Raw genomic sequence first — 9,885 nt, 5'->3', positions numbered from 1 at the left:
ATAAAGAACGAGACCTAAAACCTAGCCTTCCGGGATTCCTACAGCAATCAGCCGTCTCTGGCTGGACTTGTTTCCGGTCCTTACGAAGAAGTGATATCCTGTAAGGAAGGAGGCAATGATCCAGATTAGATGAACTGATCTATCTTATACAGGGTTAGAAGCATTTAAACCGACAAACTCTGGGAGGTTGTAGGGGACATCAAAGCAAATATTTTCCCCTAATGTCATTTTTTCCTATGGGGATTATTTAAACCAGTGGAGGTTATATTACGTTCTTCAGTTGTTAGAGGCCGTATTACGATCTTCAGTTGTTAGAGGGCGTATTACGCTGTTCAGTTATAGGCAACTGCTGTCCACCAGTGTAGTAGTGCATTGTCTCTGTTTACTAATGGATCGATACACCTGGAGTGAGTACACTGATATGGTTGGTGCGTACTACGTAGCACACCACAACGGACGAGCTGTGCAGAGGGTTTATGACCAACAATATCCTAATCTCCGTATCCCGCATCATACGGCCTTTGCTGCTGTGTACCAACGTCTGCGTGAGACCGGGTCATTTAGCAGATTACTTGGACAGGGACGTCGTCGCACGGCAAGAACGCTGCAATTTGAGGAAGTTTCTGGAAGACGTCCCGCTCCCTACTAGACAACGCATGTGGTCCAACATGAAGGGGTGCCGGCACATTTCAATCGTTGTATGCGTCGATTCCTGGACCGACGGTTCCCAGAGACGTGGATTGGCAGAGGTGGTCCTGTATCATGGCCTGCTCGATCCCCAGATATGTCCCTTCTGGACTTCATTGTGTGGGGACGGATGCGCAACCTCATTTAGGCAACTCCTGTTGCATCAGAAGAGGATCTGGTTGCCCGGATAGTAGTAGCAGCAGGAACAATTCAGGATACTCCTGGGGTTTTTGCCCGTGTCAGACAGAACATGATCCGACGGTGTAACCTTTGCTTACGTGTCAATGGAGGCTTTTTTGAAAATCTATTGTAATTGAAATTGGGTTGTGATAATGTGTTGTCTCTTGGTCATAAAAAAACGGAAAAGTGTTTGTTGGTTTAATTAATTTGCCGCCAGGTAAATATTCCTCTACCCGTTTAAATACTCCTAATAGGAAAAAACTCCCAGAGTTTGTCGGTTTAAATACTTTTCACCCTGTAGATTAGGCATCTTGCCAGACGCGGTCAAATGTTTTCCCTTTCAGAGAGTAAAGTCAGTGCTCCCATGAGACAGAAAGAGGTAATTGCTTCAGGGAGATCAATGAGTCATTGCAGAGCACTGCAGAGAGGGACGCCAGTTCGCCATCTGAAGGTGAGGGTGTGAACCATCGAAATGCCTAGTGGCAAAATACAAGTGACTGGCGCAGAAACTGTTCTACGATTTTGTACTTCTACGATTCAGCCAGCAGACTTTCAGCCCTGCTTCCAGCAATGGGAAAAACGGTAGAAGCGCTGTATACAAGTGCCGGGAGACCGACGGTGACGATGGAAATGAAGTTTTGTGTTTTTTACGTGGATATTAGCGATAGTGGAAGCGCGTAGTGTTTTTCAGAGCAAGGGCACGGCGTTCCTCGTGTAGAAATAACTCAGCCGCGTTCGGTGCGGCTGCGGGGAGAGTTGGCAGGCCTGGAGCGCGGGTGGTCGCCCGCAAAGGCTGGTTTATTGCGGTCGGCGCGCTGCGCACCCCGTTGCTTCCGATTATCCGGCGGCCTCTCCGCGCCGCGCCGCGCTGCGCGGCTTTGTCTGCGCGCCTAATGCGGCCGTCGGCCGGCCCGCGCCTATTCTTCGGGGACCGCCCGGAAGCACGCAGCACGCGGCACGCAGCCGCCTCTGTGTTAAGGCCGGTTCCCACTAGGGCTGCCGCGCGTCAAAACCGCGCGTCAGCGGCGTGGTTGCCATGGAAATGGCGTCAGCGGCAAGGCGCGGCGGGCTCTGCGTCGCGGTTTGACCATGTCGAACCGCTTCCGCTGCCGCGTGCCGCGCTCCAGGTGCGCGTCGCCAATCACAGAACGCGCTGAGCGTGACGTCAGGTACGGACCCCCGGGCCACACGAACTTTCACCGAACCGCTGGCGCGGACGCGGCGGCAGCTATGAAATACTTATCATCCGATTCCAAGGAAACTATTCGGTAGAAAAATTTGATTCTTTGGCATGTTACAGCCTGATATCTTCTCTCGATAAAGGACCGAATTTCTTTTCGTTATTCGTCGCGGTTACTTGCTGTATCGCATTTACGTAAACCTTTACACGAAATTTGAATGAGTGTGCAGAGGTAAAAACGCATTGCGTGGACTTTGCGTACAGTTCATTTTAGGTAATACATTATTGCGTATGAAATTTAGTCAACATATCGAAATTGTTTTTAAAGCTGAGAGCAGAACGATAGCTATCACCGTTCTCGAGATATTGGATGATATGTCGGCGGACGGGCTGTGCGGTGACCGCGCGCGGATCGCTCGCTACGCGACCGATACTTTCGTCCTGCTCGTCGTAAACCATGCGGTTGTATCAACTGCAAATTTCGTAAACGGTTCAAGAAATCGAAACGTGTTTTTTTGCAAAAGATAACTTGTAAAAACTCATGTATTTCGTCGCATGATAAATATCCAAAATCTGTTTAACTACAAAGATATGAAAGAAACTACAGTTTTTTCGGAAGGGATAGATGAATTTTTTTTAAACAGCATTTAATAGCATGTGTAATGAGAACTTAAACCGAGACTAATTTGCTGGTATGTCATAAGATGTAATTTGCTAATTATCTACAGCTATTGATTATTTCCTTTGGAAGTAACAAACGTTTTTTTCTTTATCCAGTGTACTTTATTGGTTCAAGACGCGTTTCGCCTTTTACTTTAAGGCATCTTCGGTGGAATATAGAAGGATTCAGTTTTGTTTTGATATGTGATACTTGCAGATCATAAAACAGTTCACATCTTTTTTTACGTGGATAACTGATTACTTACAGTGAATCGAGTTTTTGGAGGACATCTGCGTTTCCCCTCACCTGGTCACATGCTGGAGGTTGAACTAAAACTTAGATTATGGAACATAAGCACATTTTCATGTTCGCTCTTTTTTCTTCTGTCACTAGCTGTAGACATTTTACCGAAAACACTGATTTGAAGTCATAACTACAGTGTGTTCACCTCATGTCCCTTCCTGTTTGGTTTGTTTATGTGCATGTTGCCAATCTAAAGAATTATATGCTGAAAACTAATGTTTGTTTATTTCTGTCCTCCTTATATCTTTATGTGTGTGTGGCAAGCCAGTGATAGTTATAGAAAGTTGAAAGAGAATGCAGTAGTTGTCAGACAGTGGTTGAAAGATTTGGTGTTCAGCTGATTTCAGTTTTGGTTTAAATGTTTTGTGGAGAAGTGCATGGAATAGTAAATTCACTGCTTACATTAATCGATAAAATAGCAGAATAGCATTTCAACAGATGATTATTATCGGAATACTATCACCCAACCCCTTTGTCCTCACTCTTTGACGCCTCATAATATGTCCTGTCAACTTACCCCTCTTGTAGTCAAAGTTGTGCCGTAATTTCCTCTTCCTCTTCCTGCTCTATTTAATTCCGTTCCTCTTCTTTAGTTACACGATCCTCATATCTAATCTTCAGCATTCTTATTGATCACCACGTTTTGAAAGCGTCCATTGTCTTCTTGACAGAACTGTTCATAGCCCACGTTTCACTTACATACAAGGCTGCACTCCACACAAATACCTCTCTAAAATTGTACCCAATCATTAGAATTTATATTCGATGTGAACAAATTTTCTTTTTCAGAACGCTTTTGTTGCTATTCACAGTCTTCATTTTATATCCTCTCTACTTCTGCCTTCTCAATTACTGCTTCCCTTGCAAGTCATTGAAGTCTTAGAAATGCAGTTTGGTTTCTGTAAAAGTTGTAGATAATCTTGTGGCCCTATGTTTTAGAGCTTCAAAGAATGTTTTAATTAAGATTGTCAAAATCTTTCTCTAAACATGCAAATGCTATAAACACAGTTTCGCAGTTCTTCAGTGTGTCTACTTAACTAAGTGGTACGATCAGTATTGCCTTGCATGTTCAGACATTTCACAGGAATCTAACATTTTGCTTATGTTAGTTTATACAACCCCTCCCCCTCTCCTCTCTACATATTCCTTCCACTTTCTAGCCTTCTCATATTTGCTTAGTTCTGGCTTGCCAGATGAGTCCTTGACAGTTGCTTCTCCTTTGAGCAAAGTTTTCTTTGTTCTTTCTCATTTTCATTCCCCTGTTTTCCAAGTGCAAAATCGCGTTGTAATTTTGGACTTTCTGTCAACGTCATGTTTAGACATTTCTATTTCCCATGGCCTACTTTATTTTCTGCATTTTTATACATTTCCCTCGTGTCAAATTTAATATATCACGTTTTATCTAACGATTTCTACTATACCTTCTTCCCGTTCACATACTCTGCTGCATTCACCACTTTTTCTCTCAAAGATATCCATTCGTATTCTAGCGGATTCCTTTCTCTGTTTCAGTGAGTCGTTGCATTACGGTAACTTTAAGATTATCGAAAAACTGTGGGTCTTGACTTATTCAAGTTCAATTTCCTTAATTTGCTACCGTTTACTGTCTCTTTAGTTGTAAACCACAGCTCGTAACCAATAAATTATTGTAGGTTTGCGTCTGCACCAGGAAATATCTTATAATTTAAAATCTGGTTTCGAAAACTTTGTTCCAAGTATGTATTATTCTTTCATGATTCTTAAGCAAGGTGCTGGCGATGATTACATTATGCTCTGTGCGAAATTCTATCAGGTGGCTTCCACTTTCATCCCTTCCCACAAGCCTTTGTGTTTTTAGTGTTTTCCTGTACCTGCTACCGTATCACACTTTAAATTTTTGTCACGCTTAACTATCTGAATAATCTCTTTTATCGTACATTGTTTCAATGTGTTAGGAGATAGTGAACAATCATGAACGGTAGTCATGAAATCTGTTTATGTTGAAATGAGAAAACATGAATAATGAAATATGTAAAAGAGTACATTGTACAGAAAATGAAAAATCTGTATGTCTTCACCCAACTTCGTGTCTTTCCTTCATTTAGGTATAAGATATAGTTATTCAAACACACCGGTCGTTTCGCTGGGTCCCACCCCGTACCTCAGTGGCTGTCCGTCATTGGCTACCGCTAGCGTCTGCCGCTTCCAGATGGGAACGCCAATTCCGCGAGCCGCCGCGTCAAAGCGGAAAACGCTTGCCGCTGCCGTTGCCGCACGACGCGCTGCCGCGCTCTAGTGGGAACCGGCCTTTAGTCGCTGCCGCCACCCCGCCCTCGCCGGCAACGCCGCTGCCGACGGCTGTGCGTTCTGCCATTTCGTCGGATTATCGCATTATCCCCGATGTTATTCAATCTGTATATTGAGCAAGCAGTGAAGGAAACGAAAGAAAAATTCGGAGTAGGTATTAAAATCCATGGAGAAGAAATTAAAACTTTGAGATTCGCCGATGACATTGTAATTCTGTCAGAAACAGCAAAGGACCTGGAAGAGCAGTTGAACGGAATGGATAGTGTCTTGAAACGAGGATATAAGATGAACATCAACGAAAGCAAAACAAGGATATTGGAATGTAGTCTAATTAAGTCGGGTGATGCTGAGGGAATTAGATTAGGAAATGGGACACTTAAAGTAGTAAAGGAGTTTTGCTATTTGGGGAGCAAAATAACTGATGATGGTCGAAGTAGAGAGGATATAAAATGTAGACTGGCAATGACAAGGAAAGCGTTTCTGAAGAAGAGAAATTTGTTAACATCGGGTATAGATTTAAGAGTCAGGAAGTCATTTCTGAAAGTATTTGTATGGAGTGTAGCCATGTATGGAAGTGAAACGTGGACGATAACTAGTTTGGACAAGAAGAGAATAGAAGCTTTCGAAATGTGGTGCTAAGAAGAATGCTGAAGATTAAATGGGTAGATCACATAACTAATGAGGAGGTATGGAATAGGACTGGGGAGAAGAGAAGTTTGTGCCACAACTTGACTAGAAGAAGGGATCGGTTGGTGGGACATGTTCTGAGGCATCAAGGGATCACCAATTTAGTATTGGAGGGCAGCGTGGAGGGTAAAAATCGTAGAGGGAGACCAAGAGATGAATACACTAAACAGATTCAGAAGGATGTAGGTTGCAGTAGGTACTGGGAGATGAAGCAGCTTGCACAGGATAGAGTAGCATGGATAGCTGTATCAAACCAGTCTCAGGACTGAAGACCACAACACATCGCATTACCAAACCGTGAAGGGACTCACGGGACACACCCGATTTACCAGTTGCAGTTCGAATTCTGAGAAATCCTCAGATGAAAAATGGAATTGTCAACGTTCTAAGTGCCATTTTTCCACAAAACGTGTTCTACTGTTGTTGTGCTCTCGGTACTCTGTTGTTTATCCCTAGACTTGTATCAGCTTAAGATCATGGAAAAAATGTTTCAGACATTCTTTACTACAGGGCGCGTGATCTGTGTGCCAACCAATGTTTTCATTTGGAGTTCCAAGCGTCAGCAGTCGAGGTCTTCTCCGTTTAGTTACAGAGAAATGAAGGAAAGAGAGCAAGAGTAAGGCCTTTGTTCTGCAAGATTTCCACGTAATTCCAATGCTTACTACTAGACTTCTCTTATTTTAAAGATGTCCCATAACCACTGTTGTTAATCCAGGCGTGGAAGATCTGCGAATGCTCTATGATCTCCAATGAATGTTACAAATTCTTACACTCACACAGAAAATACAAAGGAGAAAACACCGCAACTGATGGACGGCATACCGTACTTCATCTGAAAGACTAGGTTCAAATGGCCCTGAGCACTATGCGACTTAACTTCTGAGGTCATCAGTCGCCTAGAACTTAGAACTGATTAAACCTAACTAACCTAAGGACATCACACAGATCCATGCCCGAGGCAGGATTCGAACCTGCGACCGTAGCGGACGCTCGGCTCCAGACTGTAGCGCCGTTTTTTCTTTCATCGTGCAGGAAGCTCCAGTAAATTTGTGAATTTTGAAATACGACTGGCGGAAAATCTGTTAAACTGTGGCAGCGGCTACCAACTGGACAGTGCATGGAATCCCATCATCTCCACGATTTTCTCAAATCGAAGACGACAGAGTGCGTCGACGGCCGTGGCAAACAGCAACGCAGAGGGCGACTGAGTTCCGCTATTCCACCAGCGAGGGCGCTGCCGGCGGGCAGTGTGGTTCATCTAACAAGTTTTCGACGCATGCGCAGAATAGTTACAGTTCGCTTTACATTGCGGAACGGAGGATGTTTTTGCCAGGTCCCCGGACTCGCACACGCTCAGTGAACATTTGCGCGCCGGAGATCAACGCCATCAGTGTTTCGTGTGTGTGCCTTCGTTTGTGTGTATTGTTGATCGCCGTCACGCCACCACCGTTCACGTGTGCCGTCGCCATCATCCATGTTATGTGCACCGTGTCACCTAGTGTTAGTGATGTTTCTCGTCCTGCGTGAACGGCTCCGTGTTTTTTTCGATTTCTAGTGTCTACATTTTTTGCCCACCGTTTTGACTGTCTTCTCTGTGCCACCTTTATGTATTACTTGTTGTCAAACTCAAGGCTGAAGAGCGGCGTATTGTGTTGCTGACAGCCCGCCTTTGTATAAGGTGTTTAAAATCACAATAAAGAAAAAAAAAAGATGTTTTCGCCAGTCTGCGACGGCTCACCTGAAGATGACTGGCAGGTGCCCAGTTAAAATATCGTGAGGTGTTGAACGACGACCGGCTGCAAGCCCGAAATTAGTTTGAACAGCTCCAGTAAAATTTGCAACATCTTATTCTGAGTAGAGAGTAGTATAAGAAACAGCACTGAGACACTATTTTTCTTGAATTTAACATCATTATTCTCTGGTAAAAAGACTTAAGAGATAACAGAAATGGGTTTTGTTGACTGCAGTTCTACTAGTTAAACATTACACTGTGTTTCTGTACTTGTATGATCACAAACCAAACAATAACTTCTCTGAAACTTCCTGGGAGATTAAAACTGTGTGCCGGACCGAGACTCGAACTCGTGACCATTGCCTTTCGCAGGCAAGTGCTCTACCAACTGAGCTACCCAAGCACGACTCACATCCCGTCCTCGCAGCTTCTCTAATTTCTCGAATTTTCTTCTCATGGTCAATACACGAGACATATGGAGGAGGACGTTGGGGGTGCGGGGAGGGGGGGGGGGGTTGGTTGGTTGTAGTAATATGTTGTCCGACTCTTCCGGGAAAGTACTCTGTCGATATGTCAATAGTAAATCTCTCCGTGATGCATTGATGCATAACGCCTCTCTTGTAACATCTGCTACTGGAACTTGTTGAACATCTCCGTGACGCAGTCGTCCCAACTAAACGATCCCGTGACGAAACGTGCCGCTCTTCGTCAGATCTTCTCTACCTCTTTTGTCAGTCGTATCTGGTAGGGATCCCAGACAGATGAACAATACTCAGTAATCGGTCGGACAAGCACCGTGTAAGCCACTTCCTTCCTGAATGAGTTACATTTCCGTATCACGCTGGATCGAGCGAGGTGGTGCACTGATTCGCACACTGGACTCGCATCCTGATTTAGGTTTTCCGTGATTTCCCTAAGTCAAAAAAATGGCTCTGAGCACAATGGGACTTAACATCTGAGGTCATCAGTCCCCTTGGACTTAGAACTACTTAAACCTAACTAACCTAAGGACATCACATACATCCATGCCCGAGGCAGGATTCGAACCTGCGACCGTAGCGGTCGCGCGGTTCCAGACTGAAGCGCCTAGAACCGCTCGGCTACACCGGCAGGCTTCCCTAAGCCGGTTCGGGCAAATGCCGAGATGGTTCCTTTGAAAGGGCACTGCCGACTTCCTACCCCATCCATCCCTAAGATGAGACCGATAACCTCGCTGTTTGGTCTCCTCCCAAAAATCAACCTAACATACCGGAGCCGCATATGGGACGGTTCAAATCCGCGTCCGGCCATCCTGATCCAGGCTTTCCGTGATTTCCCTAAATGGCTTCAGGTCAGTGCCGGACTGGTTCCTTTGAAAGGACACGGTCTATTTCCTTCCGCCATTCTTCCCTAATCCGGGGCAACGGCCTTGCCGCAGTGGATACACCGGTTCCCGTGAGATCACCGAAGTTAAGCGCTGTCGGGCGTGGTCGGCACTTGGATGGGTGACCATCCAGGCGGCCATTCGCTGTTGCCATTTCTCGGGGTGCACTCAGCCTCGTGATGCCAATTGAGGAGCTACCGAATAGTAGTGGCTTCGGTCAAGAATACCATCATAACGACCGGGAGAGCGGTGTGCTGACCCCACGCCCCTCCAACCCGCATCCTCCACTGAGGATGACACGGCGGTCAGATGGTCACGGTAGGCCACTTGTGGCCTGAAGACGGAGTGCTTTCTTCCCTAATCCGAGCTTCTGCTCGGTCGCTAATGACCTCGTTGTCGATAGGACATTATACACTGATCTCCCTCCTCCCCCACTCATACGGCATTTGTTTGTGTCACGTGGAGTACCAATTCCTCTTTCAAAAGCAATGACGAAACTTACTTTCGGAACGTCCCATGTATCTGTCACATCTCTGCTGGCTCTTCGTTCGCTCAGCTTCGCGTATCACTGACATCTACAATTACACACGAAAGAGCACTGCAGAACCTACATATACGACGCCTTCATACAGTCTGAACACGTACTTCAAGCACCCTGCTCTACATATTTCTGAATTTGGACTCAAACCATTCTTTTGGGGTGTTACCATTCCAAAAATGTTTGCGGAATTCTTCTGAGTTAATAATCCTAATTACTTCCAGTTCTGTTTCTCATATGCTGTTTTCCGACCCGACGGCACGGGCGA

At 45.2% G+C, this 9,885-nt stretch overlaps 1 pseudogene; it reads left to right on the top strand.

Annotated features, from left to right (window-relative positions):
* The first annotated feature begins 9,114 nt into the window (after positions 1 to 9,114).
* On the top strand, positions 9,115 to 9,232 carry LOC124725580 (annotated as a pseudogene).
* The last annotated feature ends 653 nt before the right edge of the window (positions 9,233 to 9,885 follow it).

This window comes from Schistocerca piceifrons, chromosome 1 (assembly GCF_021461385.2).
Source record: "Schistocerca piceifrons isolate TAMUIC-IGC-003096 chromosome 1, iqSchPice1.1, whole genome shotgun sequence".
In the NCBI taxonomy this organism is placed as follows: domain Eukaryota; kingdom Metazoa; phylum Arthropoda; class Insecta; order Orthoptera; family Acrididae; genus Schistocerca; species Schistocerca piceifrons.
The sequence above is the reverse complement of the archived record's forward strand: the minus strand, read 5'-3'. Positions and strand labels throughout refer to the sequence as shown.